The sequence below is a fragment of the Mustela nivalis genome (genome assembly GCF_964662115.1).
Source record: "Mustela nivalis genome assembly, chromosome: 1".
NCBI classification, from domain to species: domain Eukaryota; kingdom Metazoa; phylum Chordata; class Mammalia; order Carnivora; family Mustelidae; genus Mustela; species Mustela nivalis.
This window is the reverse complement of record NC_139020.1, coordinates 44,354,264-44,381,534: the sequence shown is the minus strand read 5'-3', so window position 1 is coordinate 44,381,534 and position 27,271 is coordinate 44,354,264. Positions and strand designations below refer to the sequence as shown.

Sequence of the window (27,271 nt, the reverse complement as noted above, 5' to 3'; positions counted from 1 at the left end):
AAAACATTTTGGTTTTTGATATTCTTTGACTTACAAAACTAATTTTTAAATATACAGCAAATATTAATAAATTACAAATATTCTGATACAGCTTCAAGGAGGCAGAAACACTTTCAAAAGTTACCAGGAATTAACATAAAATTTTACTATGTCTGTTATGAAAGAAATATTATATTCAAGTACTGACAATTTAGAAAATTAATCCCAAATTGTAATACACACTTTTATTTTGAGGTCTACAATTTTAGAACTTTTGTCTCAAATTGCTGTATTGACAAATATATTCAGCTTCCATGTTTGACTGCATATTTTAATTTGAATGCATGTGTAATTTTCCTTTTTTGCACCTTTACAAACAGGAAAATTAATATAAAAATAACAGTGCTATTGCAAAAACCATTTAGCTGATACTGCATTTTCAAGTACAATCACCTTTGATTATTCTCAAGTGGAACAACTTTGGTAAATGCATAATTGACTGCAGTTACTATTCACTCAGCATATAATAGAGAAGTCATGGGTAGAGATTGTGTAAGATGCAGTGAAGAGGTAATGAGTATACACCTCGAGTTATATGATAATATTAGACACTATATGATTAAACCCCTCATGAATGGTAGGGATAATAAATGCCTAGACTTTCAAGAAGAAACATGTTAATAAGCAGTGCAGTAGCTAAAATCAGCCTAGAGATGTGGCATTTTAACTGGTCTTTTTCCATGGAAAGGTAAAATAGGAAAAAGAATGTGAAAAAAAAAAGATGCAAAATGAAAATGAGTACCACAAATTCCTAAACACAGAGAAGAAACCCGCTTGAATAGAATAAAGAGTTGACAGTGGAAAGGGAGATATAAAGTAGTTAATGGGGGGTGGTGATCAAGAGGCTTAGAAAATAGCTTAAAGCAATTCATATTTACATTAAAGAACACAGAAGTGTTTGAATGAAGAAACACAAGTGTAATTTAAATGGGAATCAGTTGACAGTGTACCAAATCTATTAAAGTAGTCTGAGGTAAGAAGCAAGGAGACCGAGTAGAAGACCAAGGAATTGATCCTGAGAAGAAATATTTAACATCAAGGTTGGTGGTGGTGAAAAGAGGAAAAAGTGACATTATGAAAAAAAAATCATTTTTAAAATATGAGGACAAAGAACAAGGTAGAGATTAAGTGTGGTTTTAAAAATAACCATTAAGTTGCGCCTGGGTGGCTCAGTTGTTAGGCGTCTACCTTTGGCTCAGGTCATGATCCTAGGGTCCTGATATTGAGCCCAGCTTGGGTTCCCTGTTCCACAGGAAGCCTGCTTCTCCCTCTCCCACTCCCCCTTCTTGTGTTCCCTCTCTTGCTGTGTCTCTCTCTGCCAAATAAATAAATAAAATCTTTAAAAATAATATCTATTAAATATTTAATATACTTAATGATGGCAACCCTATCACTGTGGATAGGGTTTGGGGCTTTTGACACAGAAATCTTTGTTTGTTTGTTTGTTTTCTTATTCAATCAATTCTGCTGAAGTGCACTAGAGTGTTTGATTAAGAAGTCTCTTCTTCATTTCTTCACAATTCCTTTTATGGGATTTGAGTGTCTTGTTCTTTTCCTCATGATGATGGAGAATAATTTATCATATAAATCCAGGAACTTTTTCTCTGTTAAATTTTCAAGAATACAAGCCTTCCTTTATCAACCTCAGATATAAAGTAATATTTAGAGGCAGAGACCCTAGTGCCAGATATGCTGGATTAAAATCTTGACCCATCCACTTATTAACTATGTGACCTTAGGAACATCAGTGAATGTTTCTATGTCTCATTTTCTCATCTATGAAGTAATTGTAAAAACAGCAACAGCTAGGGTAACTGAGGCAGAAGACAGAATTAGTGACCTAGAGGACAAACCGATAGAGAAAAAAGATCTAGAGGAGGCCTGGAACAAACAGCTTAGAGACCATGAAAACAGAATTAGGGAAATAAATAACACCATGAAACGTTCCAATGTCAGAATTATTGGAATCCCTGAGGGGGAGGAAGAAGAAAGAAGACTAGAGGATATAGTTGAACACGTTCTCCATGAAAATATTCCTCCCAATCTGGTGAATGGAAGCAGCATTCGTGTCCTAGAGGCAGAAAGTTTTCCCCCCAAAATCACAGAATCTATAAAGACCTCGAGAAACCTCACTGTGAAAATAATGAATTGCAATTTAGACAGGAGCTCTTGAAAGCAACTAGGGGGAAGAGATTCCTTATGTACAGAGGAAGGCCCCTCAGAATAACACCAGACCTATCCACAGAAACCTGGCAAGCCAGAAAGAGCTTGATGTATTCAGGGCACTAAAGGAGAAGAACGTGCAGCCAAGAATACTTTGTCCAGCAAGACTGACATTCAAAATGGATGGAGGGATAAAGAGCTTTCAAGACCGACAAAGTTTAAAAGAATATGTGACCATTAAGCCATCACTACAAGAAATATTAAGGGGGGGTTCTATAAAAGAGGAAAAAAAACAAAGAATATCATTGAACAGAAATTTATGGAGACAATCTATAGAAACAAAGACTTCACAGGTAACACGATGTTAATAAAATCGTATCTCTCAATAATCACTCTCCACATGGATGGCCTAAGTGCATCCATAAAATGGCACAGTGTTGCAGATTGGATAAAATGACAGGGCACATCCATATGGTGTCTACAAGAGACCCATTTTGAACCTAAGGATACATCCAGACTGAAAGTGAAGCATTTTTCATGCCAATGGGCCTCAATGGGGTAGCGATTCTCATATCAGATAAATTACATTTTAAACTAAATACTGTAGTCAGAGGTAGAGAAGGACACTACATCATTCTTAAAGGGTCTATCCACCAAAAATATCTAACAATTGTAAATATTTATGTCCCCAATACAGGAGCAGCCAACTACAGAAGACAACTGTTAATCAAGATAAAGAATCATATTGATATGAATACATTAATAGTAGGGGACCTAACACACAACTCTCAGTAACAGATCATCCAAGCAGAAAATCAATAAAGAAGCAAGACCATTGAATGACACTTCAGATCAGATGGACGTCATAGATATATACAGAACATTCCACCCTAAAACAACAGAATACTCATTCTTCTCAAGTGCACATGGAACCTTCTCCAGAATAGACTGCATACTGGATCACAAATCAGGGTTCAACCGACACCAAAAGACTGAGATTATTCCCTGCATATTCTCAGATCACAATGCTTTGAAACTGGAGCTCAACCACAAGAAAAAGTTCAGAAGGTATTCAAACACCTGGAAGCTAAAGATTACCGTGCTTAAGAATGCTTGAATCAACCAGGAAATCAAAGAAGAACTTAAACAATTCATGGAAACCAATGAGAATGAAGACACTTCAATCCAAAACCTATGGGATATAGCAAAGAGGGAGAAACCTATGGGATATAGCAAAAAGGGAGAAATACATAGCCATCCAAGCCTCTCTCAAAAAAATTGAAAAATCCAGAGTAAACCAGCTCTCTTTGCACCTTAAAGAACTAGAGAATCAACAACAAATTAAGCCAACTCCACATACAAGAAGGGAAATAATCAAGATTAGAGCAGAAATCAATGAGGTAGAAACTAGAGATACAGTAGAATGCATCAATGAAACTAGAAGCTGTTTTTTTGAAAGAATCAATAAGATCAATAAACCACTGGCCAAACTAATCCAAAAGAAAAGAAGACCCAAATTAATTAAATTATGAATGAAAAGGGAGAGATCACAACTAACACCAAAGAAATAGAAACAATCATCAGAAATTATTGTCAACAGTTATATGCCACTAAGTTAAGCAAACTAGATGAAATGGATGCATTCCTGGAAAACTATAAACTTCCAAAACTGAATCAGGAATAAATTGACAATCTGAATAGACCAATATCTAGTAACAAAATTAGGCAGTGATCAAAAGCCTCCCAAAAAACAAGAGCCCAGGACCTGATGGATTCCCTGAGGAATTCTATGAAACTTTTGAAGAAGAAATAATACCTATTCTACTGAAACTGTTTCAAAGTAGTGAAGCAGAAGAAAAACTCCCAGACTCTTTTTATGAAGAGTCTGGGAGTTTTTCTTCTGCTTCAATTTTATTGAATCATTTTATTGAAATTTATCAATTTTATTGAATTTATTGAATTGAATATTCAATTTTATTTAATCAGCATTATCTTGATCCCCAAACTAGGCAAAGACCCCACCAAAAAGGAGAATTTCAGACCAATATTCCTGATGAATATGGATGCTAAGATTCTCAACAAGATCCTGGCTAATAGGACTCAACAGTACTTTAAAAAGATTATCCTCCATGACCAAGTGGTTTTATCCCTGGGTTGCAAGGGTGGTTCAACATTCACAAATCAAAAAATGTGATAGAAAAAATCAATAAGAGAAGAGAGAAGAACCACATGGTCCTCTCAATTGATGCAGAAAAAGCATTTGACAAAATCCAGCATCCGTTCCTGATTAAAACACTTCAAAGCACAGGGATAGAGGGAACATTCCTCAACTTCATATAATCTATCTATGAAAAACCCAAGCAAATATCATCCTCAATGGTAAAAAGCTGAGAGCCTTCCCTTTGAGATCAGGAACATGAAAAGGATGCCCATTCTCACCACTCTTGTTCAACATGATATTAGAAGTCCTAGAAACACCAATCAGACAACAAAGAGAAATAAAACGTATTCAAATTGGCAATGAAGATGTCAAGCACTCTCTTTGCAGATGACATGATACTTTCTATGGAAAACCCAAAAGACTCCACCCCTAAACTACCAGAACTCATTCAGCAATTCAGTAATGTGGCAGGATATAAAATCAATGTACAGAAGTCAATTACTTTCTTATACACCAACAATGAAAATACAGAAAGGGAAATTAGAGAATCAACTCCATTTACTATAGTACCAAGAACCATAAGATACCTTGGAATAAACCTAACCAAAGAGGCAAATGATCTCTATTTGAGGAACTATAGAAGACTCATGAAAGAAATTGAAGAAGACACAAAAAGATGGAAGACCATTCCATTCTCATGGATAGGAAGAATAAACATTGTTTTTATTTTATCTTATTTTAAAAGATTTTATTTATTTATTTGACAGAGAGAGAGATCACAAGTAGACAAAGAGACAGGTGGAGAGAAAGGGGAAGCAGGCTCCCCACTGAGCAGAGAGCCCGATGAGGGCCTCCATCACAGAACCCTGAGATCACGACCCGAGACGAAGGCAGAGGCTTAACCCACTGAACCACCCAGGCTTCCAAAGAATAAACAGTGTTAAAATGTCTATACTGCCTAGAGCAATCTATACTTTCAATGCCATTCCGATCAAAACTCCACTGGCATTTTTCAAAGAGCTGGAGCAAACAATCCTAAAATTTGTATGGAATCAGAAGAGATCCTGAATTGCTAAGGATATATTGAAAAAGAAAAACAAAACTAGGAGCATCACATTGCCTGATTTCAAACCTTACTACAAAGCTGTGATCACCAAGACAACATGGTACTGGCATAAAAATAGACTCAAAAACCAGTGGAACAGAGTAGGGAACCCAGAGATTGACCCTCAACTCTATGTTCAAATTATCTTTGACAAAGCAGGAAAAAATGTACAGTGAAGAAAAACAGTCTCTTCAATAAATGGTGCTGGGGAGATTGGACAGCTATGCATAGAAGAATGAAGCTTGACCGTTTTCCATACACAAAGATAAACTCAAAATGGATAAAAGACCTCGGATAAAAGACCTCAACATGAGGCAGGAATCCATCAGAATCCTAGAGGAGAAGATAAGCAGTAACCTCTTCGACATTGGCCACAGCAACTTCTTTCAAGATATGTCTCCAAAGGCAAAGGAAACAAAAGCAAAAATGAATTTTTGGAACTTCATCAAGATCAAAAGCTTCTGCACAGCAAAGGAAACAGTCAACAAAATAAGGAACCACAGAAAATGGGAGAAGATATTCGCAAATGACAATATAGACAAAGGACTGATATCCAGGATCTATAAAGAACTCCTCAAACACAACACACACACAACGAATAATCATGTCAAAAAATGGGCAGAAGACATGAACAGACACTTTTCCAATGAAGACATACAAATAGCTAATAGACACATGAAAAAATGTTCAACATCACAAGCCATCAGGGAGATTCAAATCAAAACCACATTGAGATACCACCTTACACCAGTTAGACTGGCCAGTTAACAAGACAGTAAACAATGTGTGTTGGAGAGAATGTGGAGAAAGGGCAACCCTATTCTACTGTAAGTGAGAATGCAAGTTAGTGTAGCCAGTTTGGAAAACAGTGTGGAGATTCCTTAATAAATTAAAAATAGGGGCGCCTGGGTGGCTCAGTGGGTTAAAGCCTCTGCCTTCAGCTTGGGTCATGAATCCAGGGTCCTGGGATCCAGCCCCGCATCAGGCTCTCTGCTTGGTGGGGAGCCTGCTTCCCCCCGCCCCTGCCTGCCTCTCTGCCTACTTGTGATCTCTGTCAAAAAAAAAAAAAAAAAAAAGAAAGAAAGAAAGAAATTAAAAATAGAGCTTTCTTATGACCCTGCAATTTCACTACTGGGTATTTACCCCAAAGAAACAGATGTAGTGAAAAGAAGGGTCATCTGTACCCCAATGCTCATAGCAGCAATTGCCAAACTGTGGAAAGAACAAAGATGCCCTTCCATGGATGAATGGATAAGAAAGATGTGGTTCAAATACTACGGAGTATTATGTCTCCAGCAGAAAGGATGAGTACCCAACTTTTATATCAACATAGACGGGACTGGAAAGGATTATGCTGAGTGAAATAAGTCAAGAAGAGAGAATCAGTTATCATATGGTTTTGCTTTTTTGTGGAGCATAAAGAATAACAGGGTGGACATGGGGAGATGGAGAGGAGAAGGGAGTTGGGGGAAATTAGAGGGGGACATGAACCATGAGAGACTGTGGACTCTGAAAAACAATCTGAGAGTTTTGGAGGGGTGGTGGGAGGGTGGTTGGGTAAGCCTGGAGGTGGTTATTATGGAGGGCACATATTGCATGGAGCACTGGATGTGGTGTATAAACAATGAATTCTGGAACACTGAAAAGAAATTTAAAATATAAATAAAAATTAAAAAAAAAACAGCATTTATCTTATAAGGGTAGCTTGATAATTGAGTTGATATTTCTAAAGTACTTAGTATCTCTTACACAGTAAGTGCTGTGTAATGATTCCCTTATATATGATTTTATCTAATCATGTAAGGGATCTTTATATTTTGGGAGCTTAACACGTGAGAAGTGAAGTGCTATTGGGGCCCCTGGGTGGCTCAGTCAGTTAAGTGTCTGACTCTTGATTTTGGCTCATGTCATGATCCCATGGTTTATGGGGTTGAGTCCCACCCCCCTTTTTTAAGATTTTATTTATTTACCTGCAAAGACAGAGATCACAAGTAGGCAGAGAGGCAGGCAGAGAGAGAGAGGGAGGCAGGCTCCCCACTGAGCAGAGATCCTGATGTGGGGCTCGATCTAGGATCCTGGGATCATGACCTGAGCCGAAGGCAGAGGCTTTAACCCACCGAGCCACCCAGGTGCCCCTGGGGTTGAGCCCCTTGTCGCTGTGCTTGGCAAGGAGTCTGCTTGAAGATTTTCTCCCTCTGCCCCTCCTCCAACTTGCGTGCCTCTCCTCTCTCTCTCTCAAATAAATAACTCTTAAAAAAAATGAAATTGCTATTTGGAAAGTGGATAGTTACTCAATACATAAGGCAAATATTTTATAATTTCATCATTTCTTAAACAGTATTGCCTTTCATATGAATAAAATTTACTCTTTTCAAAGTTCTGGACTATTTTCAAGGTTTAAAATAGTTAATAATTTGATGAAAAAATTATTTAAAACACACAATTATATAACTTTTATCATACATGTCTCACACATTTTTCTTTTTTTAAGGTTTTTAAAAATATTTTATTTATTTATTTGAGAGAGACAGCAGAGAGAGAGAGAGCACATGAGTGCAGGGGAAGGGCAAAAGGAGAGGGAAGCAAGATCCCTGCTGAGCTGATCCCATAACCCCAGGACCAGTACCTAAGCTGAAGGCAGATGCTTAACTGAATTAGCCACCCAGGGGCCACTCACCTGTCCTTTTGTGAAGTAAAAAACTAATACAATAGGGACGATGAAATATTTAAGTTATTAGTAACTATAAGATAATACTCCACAGTAAACTCTTGTTTTACAAAGGACACAAAACTTTAGAAAGATACACTCATTCCTCAGAATTTCACATTGGAACAGTACCAGGGGTGGATTTAGAACTCCTGCCTTCTGACGGCTTGGATTTCCTGGAGGAAAGATTTCCTCCACACTACAATCGGGCCTCAGATCCCTACACCTTAAATATTTCATCAGCTTTCTCTTATCTCTTTCCTTCTTCTTGAAGCATCATAATCCATGCCACCTGTAGTATTTTTGGTGTAAAAACACTATGGTTTGGTTAATGACTTGTTTTGTGGCAACTTCCCTACTTATGAACAATCTGTATAAATGTCAAACGTCTTATGTTGGCCCAACTTTGCCTTCAGCTGGCAAATCTCTACATCATTCTTGTGTCTTTAACTCCCAAATGGATGCTATATCTATCCCTTTATCTCCAAGTCCACATTGCCATCATCTTTTGCCTAAATGATTCCAATGATTCTACTTTTCACCCAGGACCTTACAATAAATTTTACATTATGGTCAGGGCAATTTCTTAAAAATGTAAGTCAGCATGTACAGGCAGAGACTTTAGAGTAAAATATTTTCACCTCACTGTTTAAACCCTTTAATTGTTAGAATTACATTTTGAATAAAATCTATATTGCTTACATAGCTTAAAATGCACTTCTGTAAAATCTGGACCCTGCCTACCTCTCCAATCCCCTCCTCTACCCTCATTTTGTCCCAGTCATACTGTCCCTCTTTCTCCTCTGGAATACAGCAGATATTTGTGCATTAGAATTGATCTTCTAAGTAGATTCTATCACATCATGTGTTCTTATCCTCTGCATAATATTACTAGAAGATTAAATTTTGTTTTTTTAATTGGTTTTTATTGCTATTCTTGAGACCAGAAAACATCATTTTTGTTTATGACTTATCCCTTGTGCCTAGAACAGAACTTGGCAACACGAGTTTACTCAGTAAGTATTTGTTGAATGGGTGATTATGACTCTGATGGTCAATATAGGGTCAATTATCTTCCAGGTCAATTATCAGTAAATTGTTATCACTTTTTTCTGGAGAAGATAAATTCTTTAATATTCTTTCTTTAACATACCCTCAGGATGCCCCTACCAGAGCTTGGACCTTGGACTTCTTCAGAATGTTCTCAAACAATTTCAACAGTTCTCTCTTAGTTCTACAATAAACATGATCTTTGTTCTCAGAAAGAGGGACTATTTTGAGTATCATAAAAGAGTTTCTTGCATGAAGAGTATATACAAGAGTTCTATCTGAGGGGCAATATTCATTTATGTCTCTAGCCTTTTAGTAATTTTCCTTACTTCATAAAATGCAGTTTTCCCCATTACTCTGTCATCTCCTTGAGGCTTCTTTTGCCTTCGTGGAACCCTCAGATGTAAAAGCAATGGTGTCAGCATGTTTGGTGATGTGTGTACCCATTAGAGTGCCTAGTTAGAGTAACTTGCCAACGATGAGCAATCAAAAATTATGAGCTAGTGATGAAGATTCTGGTCCTTATGTGCCTGTGTGCCAGTGTTAACTCAGGCAGTGAGGAATTTATGTCTTCACTGGGTATTGGGTATTGGGAAATGTAAGGGCTATGTGTTGCTGCATATAACAGCACTTTCTTAATTAAGATTGGAAGCCAGAATTAGCTTTATTCAATATGTATTATTGCCTTACAGATGAGAACACTGAGGCAGAGCTGCAAGATGAAAGATGCCAGCAGTTTAATTACGATATCTTAGTGTTATATAAAAAAGACAATTCTGTTCCTTTAACTTGAAAAAAAAGAGGTTATTAAATTATTGCAAAGAACTCAATATTTGCTTTCTGCAAAGTATCCTTCCTAATTAGATAATATTTTTAAACATGTTTACTTTAGACATGTTTTTTAGACATGTTTACTTTAACAATAAATAAAGCCCCAATGGTTGTATATTTTTATTTTTAATAGAAGGTAAGCTAATGTGAATCAGGTGCCATGCACAGTGGATAGAGAATAAAAGTACCTGAATTAAGAATTCAAGTTTTTGTAAATATGATTAATAGATTATAGGTTTCAAGTAAATTTCAGTTTGGTTATATTGACTGTAACTATAAAAAATAATTTAAATACTTTATAAGATATTTAAGATTAAAGAAGCAAAACTAATGCAAATCAAAAGACTCCCCAAGACAATTTTCTATGTTGTCACATTTTTTATAGATGTGTTTCATGAGTAAAGTACTTCAATGATTTGAAGAGACTTTAGAGACACTGACAAGGGTCACTTCTTGATAATTTATTGGAGGAAATGAAATTCTCATTTACTGAATTCTATAAAATATATCTTGATATCTTGAACACACTCATTTTGATATGCAGTACCAATGTCTAACTGATAAATTAGTTTTTGTTTCTTGGTTATTGAAAAATAGATAAAATTCACAAACAGCAATTAGACATGTTTTCTTCTATTTCCTAAGATGCAATTTGATTATAAATCATGTATAATTTTTGAACCACAGTACCTTAGGCTTTTTGCCAAATGTTTCCAACCAACCTAAAGCAGCCATTATGCTTGGGCCTAATTAAAAAATAAACTGCACAGAACTCTCAGATTTTTACAACTTCCTTATCTCTGCCTTCAGCAGGTAATCAAAGCTACGTCCACACTGGCTTTTTATTAAGTGTTTATGAATATATCTATTTCAACCATTAGACTGCAGGCTCCTGGCGTGCAGAGACTATGTCATATTCATCTTTGTGTCCTCTTATATCCAACTGCAGGCCTCCTAAATGGTCTGCTGTGCACTAGTAAGCTCTTAGCAAACACCTATTGAATTAAATTGGATGAGAGAACTGAGAAACTATACTATGAATCTGGGTAATGGAGACTGTCAGTCATTGTGTAACTAAGCAGCACAAGGGAAAATGCTGAGTGTGCATGCTTGCATTGCTGGAGGGAACACAGACACAGAGGCTGCCAGATTGAAAGCATCACAGGACAGAAATACATAATTTACTGAGCACTTAATATGTATCAGGTAGGCAGTGAAACACCATACATGCAGCATCTCATTCAATCAGTCACAGCCACTTTATCAGGTAGGAAGGATTTATCTCACTGCAATATACATAGAACCTAGAGACAATATGGAGTGATGATTAAAACTTAATGCATTCTGCTTTCAAACTTGAGTTTGATTCCTGGTTTTTGTCAATTAAAACCACTCTGTAGCATTGACACAGGTAGGAGTCTAGATGGTAATTGGGAACAATTTCTCAAAACGTAAACAAAATTTTTTGACATTGCTATCACATTTCTATTAGTTGTCATGTGTGAATGAGAGCCTGGTATTTAAGACCCTTCACAATTTGGTCCTGGGAAGCCTTCATAACTTCTTGCCTATTGTGTCAATTAGTGTGGCCACCCTACGCTACTTTTGGTTCCCAAACATACTCTACATCCTCCAGAGCCTTTGGAAATACTGCTCTTTAGCCTAGAATACCCTTGTTCAAAGTTGGCCTCGAATCTGAGTTTCTTCATGAGCTTGAGATTTTTCTATCTAACAGGACAGCTGTTGCTGCCATTGTTCTCCATGATTTATCTGCATCAGTTAAGGTCCATATTTAAGTTAACTTGTGGTCATCCCCAACCCCGTACAGTAGCTCATGAATTCCTTGAGGTCAGAGACAATTTCCAGATTCATATTTGTATCTTTTACATTGTAAATACATGTCAATATCTGGAATTAAACATTGGTTGTTTAAAGAACTAATATGATTCCACACAAGTTAAGACTGACAAAGATGGCAAAACCAGGCAAAGACAGAATGCATACTGTCTTGCTCTAAATTCAATCCTCCAACACTCAACCCCAGGGGCAGATTAAAATCACCTAAGGACATTACATGTTAATAAAATAAATCACCTGAGGAACTCTGGAAGTTATTGGTGGCCTAGTCATGCCTCAGGCCAATTAAGTCAGTATCTCTGGGAAGTGAAGGTGAGGGCATTCTCCAAAGTTTCCAAGGTTATTCTAATTATTCTAATGTGCAGCCAGGGTTGATAAGTACCATGACAGGACAGGTGTGTTCCCTGTAACCCATTTCTACAATTTTGAATGAAATTAGGAAAAAAATAATACCCAGATAATTGCCTTGCTTTCACCCCCAGATCATGTCCCCTTTCTATGAAAAAAGTCATAGTTCCCAGCCATCTCTCATTAATGGTTTAATAATAACAAAAAACAAATTCATTATTATATTACTCTTTTCAAGCAAGATGCTTGCCACTAGCTAAGGTGGAAGGAGACCTAAGGAGCCAGGAGAACTCTCTTCCAACTTTCTCTTTGTCTCATATTTGCTATACCAACAACCCTAATGCCTCAGGACTCTGATGTTCTGCTTGGCCAGTAAACTCAGCTCAACTGTAGGTAAGCAAACTCTTAAAGGAAACAAGAGTACTAGCCTTTTTTTTTTTTTTAAGATTTTATTTGTTTGAGAGAGACAGTATGTGTGTGTGTGTGTGTGTGTGTGTGTGTGTGTGTGTGTGTGTGTGTGTGATAGAGAGAGCATAAGAGGGGGCGGGTCAGAGGGAGAAGCAGGCTGAATAAATGCCAGACCCTTCTGTGTCGCAGTTGCCATCCAAGTTGGAGGAGGAAATTATACAGACAGAAATATCGACTTTCAAACCAGTGAAAACGATTTTGTTTCTCTAATTTTGAGTTCATTCTTAAACATGAAATGTATTCAGACACTGGCACTTTCAATATTAAATCTTTGGTTTAATGACTTTTCATTAAAAGTGGCTTTATTATTTCAAGAACATGAAGCAAAGGAAAGAATAGTAAGAAAATCTCCCTTCTGTTAAGTTTGGTTTTTATCCCTATGTAAACTTAGTTTTGGTTCCTTCAGCCAATTGAAAATCTTAGGAATTAAAAGGGCCAAAGCAAAGTACTCACTCGTTTTACCTTATCCCCTTAGGTCTTCTTAAGATGCAGCTGAGCAATCCTGAGTGCTATTTATATCACAGCCTATGCAGACTTAGTAAAGTGAAGCCAGGGATAGGGAGCTCTGTAGTTATTGTGTTAGAATTTAGAAGCTGGAAGTTGGAACAGCAAGCAGAGGAGAGCTCACGATTATGCTGAATCTAGAATCAAAGTTATGCCAGATATAGATGACCGCACCAGGGGAATTTAAACAGTCACAGAATTTAAACAAAGTCACAGTTTGTTTGTTTGTTTGTTTGTTTTTCCCTCCTGTAATGGATCCTTACAGCTCCATCAATGTTTTCAGATCTGAGGACACCTTAAAGATGTCTTCTAACTAAAGAGTCTCCTTATTTCTCTTTGAAATATAATACATCCTTTAAAACTGTGCTAAGAAGCTGAGTTAGGATATAGAAGGCAACACTCTTACCTTAATTGGGGTTCCTTCAGATGTTGACTCTGAAATAAACATCCAGTCTAAGTCATTTATCTGGAAAGTAAAGTGGGCCAGATCGGGTTGGGGATTGGGTGGGTAATGAAATAAGGAAGGAAGGCAGTACCTTAAAAAGTTGTTTTTAAGCCAGCTACCAGAATGGATGATTACAGAGTTTAACCCAGCTGGGAAACTTTGGGAGACAAGAGTAGAACAGGCACCTGAGAATTATCCCACCAAAGTGAGGAAGTTGGGATGTTTGTTCACAACAGTCATTCACTGACGGCTGCTCCTGGGGCACATTAATTCTTCAAAGAATAAAATCTAGCCTCAACAAGCCAGTGAATTCTGAAGTGGTAAGAGTGAAAGGATGAAACATGATAGTACCTATTACTAGTATAGATTTGGTCATTGTGTAGTGTTCTTTCAGAATTGTAGCATGTCCTCACTTAGGCCCTACAGATATTCAAATTACACAAACTCTCATAAGCAGTTTCTACTGACCCTGCCCACCACTAGTGCTTGGGTCAATTTATGAAAGAATTTATGAAAGATTCTGGTATTTCCATTCAGGTGTAATTGGATCCTTATTCATCACCCATATTATATACTGTCACCCACAGTGAGGGAAGTTCTACCAAATTATAAAGCCCTGAACTCACTCTCTCTTTTTCCCCCCCACCCCCAGGAAATCTATAAGCATCTTGGAAATATTACATGGTTTGTTTGTTTGTTTGTTTGTTTGTTTTGTATTTTAAAAGTAGAAATGGTTTATTTCGTAGAAGCTAAAACTTCTGAACTAAGTAGAGACCATACAATGACTTAAAATTTGAAAAGCAAACAGTAAACCTATGATTATTATAAGCATCTCTTGGAGCAAACTCTAATAATTTCCCATCTCTAAAGTCAAAAGGTTAAAAGTAAAAGGACTTTGTGGTGAAAAGTGGAGGTAGGGATACAGGATATTTTTGAGGCTACATTCATCTTTCTAAAGAGATATAATCAGAATTCCATTCTACTTTACCCATTTCTTGCCTAAATCATAACATGGAAATGCCCATACATTTAAAAAGCATTATAATTTTGTTCGGAGAAAATAACAACAAAAAATTATATGATTGTTTTTAATTTCACTATTCATTGTCCCTGCTTAGAAACAATAATAATTTAGGCAACTAACCTTACCTGACCTAACTTCCATAGCATCTGAATGATTCTGTGCTCTGAAAGCAAGCTTGTGTTTTTCAAGTTATATGTCTTAAACAATTTAAGACATTTAAAAAACATTGTTATGGTGATAATCTTCACTCATACTTTTTGCCAGATCTCATACTATAGTGTCCATAAAGTCTGAAAACATAGATAATATTATTTAGTTTTTACAGATAGAAGTTGTCCTTCATGGTGTTATATTTTCACCTGTCCAGAATTTACAGACATCCTGTAGAAAAGTTTCTAGTATCCTCAGCAAAATAGAATATAATAATGTCACAGTGGCAGACAACTTACAACACTGAAATTTGTTTTTTTCCCCAACAATAATATTTGTAAAAGTTATCCATGTTAAAATATATAGATGTAGTTGATTCACTGTAAATGATGTCTAACATCCAATTATATGAAAATATTATAATTTATTTCTATATTGCTGATCACTTATGTTACTTAAAACTATTGCGTTTTGGGGAACCTAGTGGGCTCAATTAGTTAAGCATCTGCCTTCAGCTAGGTCATGATCCTGGGGTCCTGGGATTGAGCCCTGCACTGGGCTCCCTGTTCAGGATGAGAAGCTCCTTGCTTCTCTCTCTGCATCTCCCCACTATGTGCTCTCTCTCTCTCTCTCAAATACAAAAATAAAAGTCTAAAAAAAAATAAAATAAATTAAAAAATAAAACAATTTGTTTTTTAAACAAGATGGGATTGGGACGGAGACAAACCATAAGTGACTCTTAATCTCACAAAACAAACTGAGGGTTGCTGGGGGGAGGGGGTTTGGGAGAAGGGGGTGGGATTATGGACATTGGGGAGGGTATGTGCTTTGGTGAGTGCTGTGAAGTGTGTAAACCTGGTGATTCACAGACCTGTACCCCTGGGGATAAAAATATATGTTTATAAAAAAATAAAAAGGGGCGCCTGGGTGGCTCAGTGGGTTAAAGCCTCTGCCTTCAGCTCAGGTCATGATCCCAGCGTCCTGGGATCGAGCCCCACATCGGGCTCTCTGCTCAGCAGGGAGCCTGCTTCCTCCTCTCTCTGACTGCCTCTCTGCCTACTTGTAATCTCTGTCTGTCAAATAAATAAATAAAATCTTTAAAAAAAAATAAATAAAAAAAATAAAAATAAAAAATTAAAAAAAAATAGTGCTGTGATAAACCTCCTTGCACATGTTATCAGGTAGGCATGTAGGAAAATATACCGGAAAACACGCAATTTCTGGATCATAGACTACATAATCTTCAGCTTTACTACGTGTTACCAAATTTTTCTCTACAGTGATTAAGCCAGCTTATAGTTTCAATGGCAATGAATGAGAGTTTCTATTTCCCCACATCTTCAAAGATGGATGGTAAAATCAACATTTTGGATTTTTACCAATCAGGGATGTGTGAAATGATATTTTATACATTTTAATTTGCATTCTCTTAATTTCGAAGGAAGGTGTCAATTATTGTATAATTATTTCTAATCATTTACTACCCTAACTGCTCCTCCCTACCCTATCTACCCACTGACATTAGGTTGATCCTGTGTCTTGCCAATATAATAGGGACACAAATGATATACGTCATTTGTAAGTAGAAGCCTCAAGAGTCATCGCTTCATTCTACCATTTCTCCTTTCCTTCTGACTCCCAACAACAAATCTCAGAAAAGGGGTGGTCCTCAAACTGTATTACAGAATGAAGAAGAGCCATAGGGCTAAGCCCCATAGCAAACATATAAAGTAAACAAGAGGTGAGATTATTGTTGAAGCCACAATTGATATTTTGAGCCATTTGTTTTCATAACATAAACTATCTAATGTAGAAGACTTATTACATGAATTAGTGCTAAAAATGTGGTGTTTATATTAAAGAAAAACCCAAACTCTAAAATATGTGGTGTCATCTCCTAGGTCAGGCTACAGAATAGTTACTGAGCTGGGAAGATGGTAACCAATATTATATGGTGGTGAAACACTGGGTAAATTGATAACACGCCAAATGGCATTTAGTTTTAGATGAAAAGACTGGGGAATTAAATGTTACTAATGTGTTTTAAATGCTATTGGCTCTATTTGACAATGTCATAGGAAGAGATGAGCTCACAAACACACACATGAAATTGGATGTTTTGCAAAGGGCAGTGGAAGTAAATAGCTACTCAAGATTCATGTCTTGAAGGGTTGAAAGAATTGGTTGTTTCTCATCTCTATCCATTGAGAAATGTTTTCAGTGGCAAACGCTGAGAAATTAACTCAAGGGCTAGACTACCACATACTTTATTAGAACTTTTGAACTGATTAATTTGGTCCCCAATAAGTCCTTTAAGACAAAATGGTTATGGGAAAAGATACTACAGCCAAGATACTTTGGCTCTCCCAAGGTCTAGGTACTGACAGTTAAATTGAGAGAGAGGCATTAGAACAAGATTTATGAGTTTAACACATGGAACAGGTTAGATTTAATGGATGAAAATATAACCAAGTTGTTAAGAGTTGTGAGCTGTACTGCCATAAAACCTACAAGTCTGTATTAGAAAAATTAAAAACTTAAAAACAACTATTGGGCCCCAAATTCTACCAACAGAAAGCAGACTGTGAGGTCAGCTTAGTTCCCGAGAAAGGCATATTTTTTTAATATTTACTTCAGATATGGCAAAGGAACATCTGAGTAAAGGAAGCACAATCCAGACAGTGAAACCATAGGCCATGGAAACAGTAGACTGGGAGTTATGTCCAGGGTGTAGAACTTAAAATGCAAGAACAATTCCCTACTTTTGAAAACACAACACACTATATTAGTTTCCACTGCTTTAAAAATAACCTTGAAGACGCCTCTCTCTTTTTTTTTTTATTTCTAAGAATGATAGTCAATCTCAAGATTAAAAAAAGAAAAGGAAAAGCGTAAGGGGTCTTTTGTAAAATAAAATACCTCGGCAAAGGTAGATCACTACTGTTCTAAAAGAATGGTACAGAAAATTATTTCAGGTATATACTTTTATAATTCTATCTATAAAACTATATAAAACAGATTATTTTTTATTGGTACTTTAAAAGTTTTTTCAAGTAGTGAGTTCACTATATTATCTTGTGAAAAAAGCCTATAACTATACCATAGAACTGAACTAATCCTACTACTGGGCTGCTGCTGAATGTATGTCAGCTGCTGCAGAATCCATTGATTGCCTCAGACATTGATTGGTTAATTTAATGGAAAAGGAAGGTCTGGAGTCTGAACAAATTTACCATGCTGACTGACGGGATCTAATCTGAAGCTATGTTCAGGAAACATACATGTATATGTGTGTGCACACATGTACACCACACACAGCCAACCAACACAGCCAAGAATAGCTAACATGTTTAATATTATAAAATGAGGTCATCACTTTCAATGAAAGAAGATAAAAGATATTGACAAAGGAAAATCCTATCTAGAATAACATACCTGTTCTTACATGAATTTGTAAAGAATACGAATAATGTATGAAATATTCCTTTGCTTTCCCTCAAAATGCATGTCTGAGAAACTTTGAACTAGGGTGATGACACTTCCAATTCATAAAATATAGTGAGGACATAAAATACAGCTGGACAATAGCATAATTGAGTGTAGCCTCATTTTTATCTAATCTATCACAATGTTCTAATTATAAATAAAGCTATACTAATTGCTGATGTTAAAACTTTTACTCGCATTCCAGGTATTCAGAAATGACCTGTAGTTATTAAGTCATCACTCTTCACAGCATTCAAATGAAATGATATAAAAAATCTATATTTATACATAAGTGAAATAATTAAATTCTATGGGAGTAATAACAAAGGAGATTCATGTTCACTGCAAAAAATTGCAGAGTACATATAAGCAAAATTTTTTCATCAATTAAACTAACAAAAATATCAACTAATATTATATATATCTGAAATATTTGTATATGTACACACAACATTTAATTTTATTTATGAACACATATATACATTCTATCTCAAACCATTATTTTCATTTAATAAAATGTGAACATCTGTGTTTTTTTTAAAATTAATTAATTAATTTATTAAGATTTTTATTTATTTATTTGACAGAGAGAGATCACAAGTAGGCAGAGAGGCAGACGACAGAGAGATAGAGAGGAGGAAGCAGGTTCCCTGCTGAGCAGAGAGCCCGATGCGGGACTCGATCCCAGGACCCGGGATCATGACCTGAGCCAAAGGCAGAGGTTTTAAACCACTGAGCCACCCAGGCGCCCCTTTCTTTCTGTGTTCTTAAGTTGATTTCTACACAATCATTTTGACAGCTGGATAGTACTTTAAATATATGATATATAGTAATTTAATTAGTCAATTTCCTCTTATTACACTTTACATTGTTTCTATTTCCTTATAGTTTTAACAAAAATATAACTAATTTTGTTGTAAAATAGCTAATGCTCATTCACGATTATTTTCTTGGGATAAACTCTTGATGGAATTGTTGGTAATCAATTATATTGTTTTTCAATATATCATTAAATTGCCAGCAGAAAGGTGTGGGAGGGAGACAAACCATAAGTGACTCTTAATCTCACAAAACAAACTGAGGGTTGCTGGGGGGAGGGGATTTGGGAGAAGGGGGTGGGATTATGGACATTGGGGAGGGTATGTGCTTTGGTGAGTGCTGTGAAGTGTGTAAACCTGGTGATTCACAGACCTGTACCCCTGGGGATAAAAATATATGTTTATAAAAAATAAAAAGTTAAAAAAAAAAAAAAAAAAAGAAAGGTGTTGTTGATTCTAACAGTTTTATATGAAAGGAATAATTTTTTCTGCTGCTTACTATCCCTATTTTTGTCTTAATTAATAATTTTAAGTTGTATATCATTGTTTTAATTTGATTTATTTTTATTTCTTGTGATAATCAACATTTTTCCAAAGTTATGGGATTGTATCTAATTTTTACTTAAACTTAAGTCAGTGGGATGATATTTGGAAAATTACATTGACTCTACTTGGTCACATCTCATTTGAAAATGGGTTACTATGATTACTTCTCAGATCACACATGAAAGTTAGAGATATATATGAAAATCCTTTATGAATTTCAAATGCAAAGCATTAGCAAGTGAAATTAGAAGTGCATGGGTGGTGCAGTCAGTTAAGCTCAGACTAGGTTTTGGCTCAGGTGCTGATCTCAGGATCCTGGGCTCAAGCCCAGGGTGAGGGCTCTGTGCTCAGAGCTGGAATCTGCTTGTCCCTATTCCTCCCCTTTAGCTACTCCCCACCTCTACCCATTTTACTGGCAGATGAAAACTCTCTCAAAGTGGATAAATAAAATCTTTTAAGAAATAAAATAAATAAAACATTTTACCCTTCCTCCACAAAAACAAAAGGAAAAACTGCCATAGTTGAACATTTCTATTATAAATTTTTGTCTTTATTTCCTCTGGCTATTGGGACCTAGGCACTTTAGGTCCCACTTTGAAGCAAAACAAAAGCTGTGTCCTTAGCTTCATTACTTGCAAAATTCAAGCTTTCTCATTTAAGACGTTGAATTATATAGTCTTTTCTGATATGAAGCCATATGGGAAGTAACATTGCTTTCAAATATCAACGAAGAAAACTGCCAACTCTCTTAAAGGTACTTTCTCCTAGAATAGACTTCCTGGAGCTACTTTTTCCTGCACAAAATCATCAGGACTGGTTGAAACTAGACCCATTTCTTGATTTCTTTCTGTTTCTGACAAGATTAAGATATAGTTATCTTGACTTCATTAATTTTCCATAAGGACAAATGCTGCTTATGTCCCAGGAGAGAAACCACAATATACTAACAATAAAGAATAATAAAACATAGCTTTGAACAGCCAATTGATAATAACCAATCTATAAGAAATGTCAATGTGAAATTGACAATTCTGTGTATTTCTTAAATACATATTCAATATTGTTCCCTGTTAGGTAAGCAAGTCTGTAATATGGAATTAAATGACAAATTTGGGGAGAAAGTCAGTATTCTTAAGGAATTTCAGTAGGAAACAATTATTTATCTCAGGAAAATCTCAAATTATTGTTTTATGAAACTATACTAGAGAGATATTTTAATGTTATTTGAGTTGTGGACAGTATAAGCCAAACTAGCAAACAGAAAGAAAGAAACACAAGGTGCAATTTTTTTTTTGCATGTTTAATTTTTTATTTTTTATAAACATATATTTTTATCCCCAGGGGTACAGGTCTGTGAATCACCAGGTTTACACACTTCACAGCACTCACCAAAGCACATACCCTCCCCAATGTCCATAGTCCCACCCCCTTCTCCCAAACCCCCTCCCCCCAGCAACCCTTAGTTTGTTTTGTGAGATTAAGAGTCACTTATGGTTTGTCTCCCTCAATTTTTTGAAAAACAACTGGGACCTTCAGAAGGTCAGAGAGAGGGCCAGGTACCTCCCGAGGATCTTTTGTAGCAGAGGTAAGTGGGCCTTTACTCTGAAGTATGCCCACCAGCATGACTCATCTTCCTCAACTCTTGGCTGTTATATTTCTCCCTTTCCAAGAAGAGGGATTCTAATTGGTCCAGCTGTGCCTGCTCCTGGATAAATCACTATGTTAGAGGTCAGAGTCAAAAGCACATGCCCAGTGTCTGGGGTAGCCTCTGTGCCCTGGAGCTATTTGAATAGAGGTGATACTCAAGAGATAAAGCTTTAGGTTGCTTAAATACATTTGGTATCCCCGACATAAATCTAGTTTTCCTATTTGCCTTTTTAAGATGAGTCATCAACCATTGTTTGTCTACTATTACTAAATCAGTTTGCCAAATATTCTAATGATTATAAACAGACTGTTTCAGATAACTTCAATTTATTAAATAGAATTTTAAAAAGTAATTATTGGGCATAAATCATTGCATGATTTATTTTGCAATCTAGAAAGTGTCTACAAACACAGAAAAGTAAAAAGCCTGGTGCATACTTGTATTTAAATGCATCATATGTGTCTTTGGCAGGAATTAATAATTTCCAAGATTATGCATTTAAATTAAATGAACTTTTATTTTCACCTCCTGTTTGAATTATGGGCTATATTTGCCTGAATAAGTATTAGACTAATAATTTTATAATGATAAGTGGAAAGTTTCTGGGAGTACTTGTAGAATTGAGACTCTAGCCAAATGTTATGTTTCCTGATACTATAGTAATACAACTTAATTTTCCAAAAATCTTCTGACTCTGATATCCTGGCATATTTGAAACTAGAATCTAAATAATCTAATTACAAATCTAATTCTTTAATCACTAAAATGCAGTGGCCTCTTTGTCCACACCGGGTTTACTAGATGTGTATTTCATAATATTTTTCTACATTTTTGTATGAACCTTGGGAAATGTTTTGGATGAACAGAAATTTCCACCAATAGCTCATTTTTCTGGACTGAATTGTGTTCCCCTAAAATTCTTATGGTGTAAGAATGTAACTCGGAATGTAACTGTATTTGGGATTGGGCTATAAAGAGATGATTAGGTTAAAATAAAACCCTAAGAGTGGGCCCTAAGGTCTTTATAAGAAAAGGAGATGAAGACATACAAGGAGACACCAGGGATGCTTAGAGAAGCAAGGCCAAGCAAGGACACAGGGAGAAGAAGCCCATCTGCAAGTGGAACAGAGAGGTCACGGGAGAAACCAAACCTACAGACATCTTGATCTTAAACTTCTAGCATCCAAAACCCTGATTAAACCAATTTCTGTCATTTAAACTACCTAGTCTCTGGTACTTTGTTATGGCAGCCTGACCAAACTAACATGCTTACATCTTGAAAATAAAATTTTAAGACATTTAATATAAATCTTATTTCTAGAATATGCTAACATGTCACCTTTGACATCTGAATTTTAATACATTTCAAAAGTAGTTTATGGCATTTTACATTGATGTTTATTACTACTAGTAGTTTATTTAACTTCTCAAAATTTAAGTCTAGGTCTAATCAGAACCTCTGAGATAGTTCAAAACATGGTCAATATATTTATATAGCATACAGTATGTGAAGTAATAGAAAATGTCAAAATCAAGCATGTTAGAGTAAAATATCAAATCATATTCAATAGAAATCTGTATGAAATAATTTTGTTGTTGCTGGGTATGAATAATTTTTCAAATCATCAGTTACCCAAAATCACTGTCTGCTCAATAAAAATGTAAATACTCTTGACTCCTTGAAAATACAGCAATTTGGTTGTGTTATATAACTGGTCATTTGGACAACAGGGCAGTAGACTGATGATGCTATTATTCAAAGAAAGCTAGTTAAGGTATTGATGGATAGTAAAAACCTTTATTTGTAATGCCTTTATTTTAGAGCAATTCCTTTATTTTAGAGCAATTTTAGAGCAACTCATTAATTTTAAGACATGACACTTGTAATGTTCTGATCAAAGCGGATGTACACAACCCTACAGTGATAAATATTCATGGGTCAGAAGCAACACTTAAAAATGAATCTAATTCACCGCTCCCCCCCACTGTGTTTAACTATATGACTTATTTTTATTTGTTTACAGTTGCATCAGAGCATAAATTCGTGTTTTCTCTATGTGTATATACTAGTCAAGGATTTTAGAAGGAATAAGAATCACAGTGTAATTAGATAGTTCTGATTAAGCTATCCATTCCCAAAATAGTTGCAAAGACAAGGTTTCAGGATTCTGCATAGGAAAGCAAGTAGCTTTCCAGCTGGCTTTGCTCACTATTTGTTAATTCAACACTTATTTATTAAGAGACTCTCTGTGCCAAGAACTTCAAAGCTCCACAGGAGATATACAATAGCTAAGATATAATTCCTATTCCTACATATTTCACATTTCTTGAGCAGTATATTCCAGGCAGCTCACTACGTACTCTGTCAAACCATTGTCTCACAGAAAACTTTCACAAGAGCAGTCTATACACACCTCATTCACGACAGCACCTACCACCTCCTCAGCCCATTACAACCTGACTTGACTCCTACCATTTCACAAAACCTGCATTATGGGTAAACAAGTTACATATTGCCTTTCTTAATTCTCCACATAAATATTGGTGTGCACGATGTTGAAAAGCTTCCTTCTTGATTCACTGCTTTGACTTGTATGATGGTATAGTCTTCTTCTGTAATTACTCCATAATTTTAATCCCTAGTTTCCCTAGTCTTCCTTGGCACCCCTTCAGAATTGATTCTTGGTGATTTTCATGGTTTTTGGCCTCTCACAGATCACACAGCCTTATGACAAATTATTTTCTGGACATCTTCCTAGATGGTTATTTAGCTCATTATGTCCTAAACTGAACTGACCATTTTCCCTCTCCTCACTAACTATATGACGGTCTAGTTAAATCTGCTTCTCCTCTACTTTGCTGTGATTCTGGTAGCAGAGCCACCATTCTCATAATCAATAACACTTAGATGTTGGATTTTGTCTATGCTTCCAAATTCACCCAGATACCACATCAAACCAATTCAAATGCCTACTGGCTCTATCCTTGCAATATATTTTGCATGTCTCCCTTCCTTTCCATGCCTGTTTTCTATCTTCATTATCTCTTACTTCTTCTTCTTCTTCTTTTAAAATATTTTCTTTATTTGACAGAGAGAGAGAGAGAGAGAGAGAGAGAGAGAGAACACAAGCAGGCAGAATAGCAGGCAGAGGGAGAGAGAGAAGCAGGCAGAGGGAGAGAGAGAAGCAGGTTCCCTGCCAAATAAGGAGCCCAATGCAGGACTCAATGCCAAGACCCCAGGACCATGACCTGAGCCAAAGGCAGCTGCTTAACTGACTGAGCCACCCAGGTGTCCCTATCTCTTACTTCTTATAAACATAGCTGACTGGATTCCTGGGCACCTTTTTCTCTCTCAGATTCTACCCACTGATATCACTCTCCTATACATTAACCTTACTACTTTTTTCCTCCATAACTGAAACAAAATGCAGGCTTTATCTGCATCTCACCTTTAAATTCATTAGATGGTAGATAATTTATTTCTATGCCTTTGGAATAAATGTTTGTACTTAATTTTTGACATCATTCATTCATTCAACAAACACTGATTACATTTTTTTTTTTTTTTTTTTTGGTCTCCATACCATACCAGGTAAAATCAATGCTTTCTGTCTCTTATAAATCTGAAGCTGGTATTAAACTCCTGTGGTCCAGTATCTTTTCCTCTAGCTGAGACAGAATTCTGTCCTAGTTAGTTTCTAAGCCTAATAGTGAGCTTATCACTCATTTTTGCATTATTCTCAAGAAAATAAAAGGGCTTTCAGATCCTCCAATCAGCAATATGCAGAGTGCCTATGTGTCACGCCTTTGAATTTATTTCTCTCACCTTCTTTTGGACCTGGTCCCATTTCTCCTACTCTCTTCCAAGGATAAGCTTTATATTTGCAACTTTATCCATGAATGAACCCTTCATCAAGGGTTCATTCATGCAGATTAAACCCAAGGTGTTAAAATAAGTTTCTTAAGAGTGGTCTCTCAGTCTATATAACGTGGATTTCTTGACTCAGTTGTGAGTACAAAAGAAGTTGGCTTTAATGGTAACAACTTTCATTTGCTTATTACCTTCAGCAATAAAACTGTCGCTCTTCCCAACTCCATCCAATATAAGGCTCTCTTACTTAATTCTTGAAGTCTCTGAGTGCATTTAGCAAGGTGCTTATAAATAACATCTACATTTTTCTTCCACTTTTGGGTCATTTCCAGCCTCTTTGTTCATGTCTGTATTCCAAATCACATAAGAAATCTATTGTAGGTAAGTACATATAAGGTTAAAATCTCTACAAACTTTATTTTGAGTTGGGGAAAGTTAATTCATTTATTCGAGTGAGAGGTCTAAGATGAGGTTGAATGAGGAAAGAGGAAAGATAAGCAAGTAATTAATATATAACTGACTGTATTTTATGAAGGACTAGTGTCTACATATGTATCTGTACACTTACACTAATGTGACAGTGATTCTATACGCCTGTAAGTGAAATGGGAAGATATGTCAAAGAGTGAATCTATGATGTGGCCATAATAACCACCTAAATATGTATTCAGTGAAATCACATTAAAAATACAAGATACTGATGAAAAGAGATACAGATGGAAAGAGAAAGAGTGGCAGGGGGTGAATGGGTAAAGGAAGAGAAGAAGGCAAATTAATTAATTTATTTTTTAAAGGATTTTATTTATTTATTTAACAGAGATCACAAGTAGATCACAAGTAGACAGAAACGTAGGCAGAGAGAGAGAGGAGGAAGCTGGCTCCCTGGTGAGCAGAGAGCCTGATGTGGGGCTCATGACCTGAGCCGAAGGCATAGGCTTTAACCCGCTGAGCCACCCAGGCACCCCAGAAGAAGGCAGATTAAACACAGAAGAGAATTCTACTGGCCATTTCCCTGAATAAATGTGTATTCTAGATTGAAAATGAAATAGAAGAGAATGTGTTATTGCCTCCATGTGTCTTACTGGCTAAGCTACCACATGTCTTTCATATACCTAGCCTCAGCAAATGTAATTCCACACTAAGTGTGACTTGAAACGAAGATATGCATGTTTTACCCCCCAAGAGCCCCTAAACCCCAGCAAACAACTTCATCTGGAGCTCAAATAACAAAGTATCAACTGTTTCAGTGCTGGAGGAAAACCTGGCTGTGTTGGATTTTTTTAAAAGATTTTATTTATTTATTTTTCAGAGAGAGAGAGAGAGAGTGAGCACAGGCAGACAGAGTGGCAGGCAGAGGCAGAGGGAGAAGCTCCTGAGCAAGGAGCCCGATGTGGGACTCGATCCCAGGACACTGGGATCATGACCTGAGCCAAAGGGAGCTGCTTAACCAGCTGAGCCACCCAGGCGTCCCTGTGTTGGATATTTTTAGAGAGAAGAAGGCAGTGTCCAATTTAGCACTTAAATGTGACTATATATAATAAGCTGACACCAAATGTGATCCCACTCCATGTATACTACAAAAAAAGTGCTTTGGAATTAAGAACAGAGGTGTTAGAATCTTTGATGAAATGAAAAAGGAGACATCAGAATTTACAAACACGGTATTTTGAATGCCATAAAAAGAATATGATAACTATTTTAATGGCTTTATACCAAATAACATTTCTAATTCTGCAGCAACACTATAAACAGAATTAATTATTTTAAGGGTATATGCCATGATATAAAAAAAGACAGAATCAATAGATCTTATTTGCCTTATAAATGAAATCTAGAGTGTATGTTAATGAATAAATTCATCCAAAATGGAGTTCTTTTATAACCTACAACTACTATTTAAATATTGCTGTTTCTGAAACCAAGGGGAGAGTAAAGTCTAAAATCTTAATTAATATAGTAATAAAATAAGTAAATAAAGCTTCACAAGACTGATGCTGTGAAACTAGTAATGAGAGTTGTGAAAGATCTTCTTTTAAGAGAGCTTCTAGCC

General features: G+C 36.1%; 1 protein-coding gene across 2 annotated transcripts in view; it reads right to left on the bottom strand.

The window, feature by feature from the left end:
- LOC309844750 (ephrin type-A receptor 6) overlaps positions 1-13,289 on the bottom strand; it is a 519,889-nt gene extending 506,600 nt beyond the window's left edge. For both annotated transcript variants that reach the window (XM_082691954.1, XM_082691955.1), the window contains exon 1: positions 13,183-13,289. The gene's annotated coding sequence lies outside the window, so the exon portion shown is untranslated. The remainder of the gene's footprint in view (positions 1-13,182) is intronic.
- Between the last annotated feature and the right edge of the window lie 13,982 nt (positions 13,290-27,271).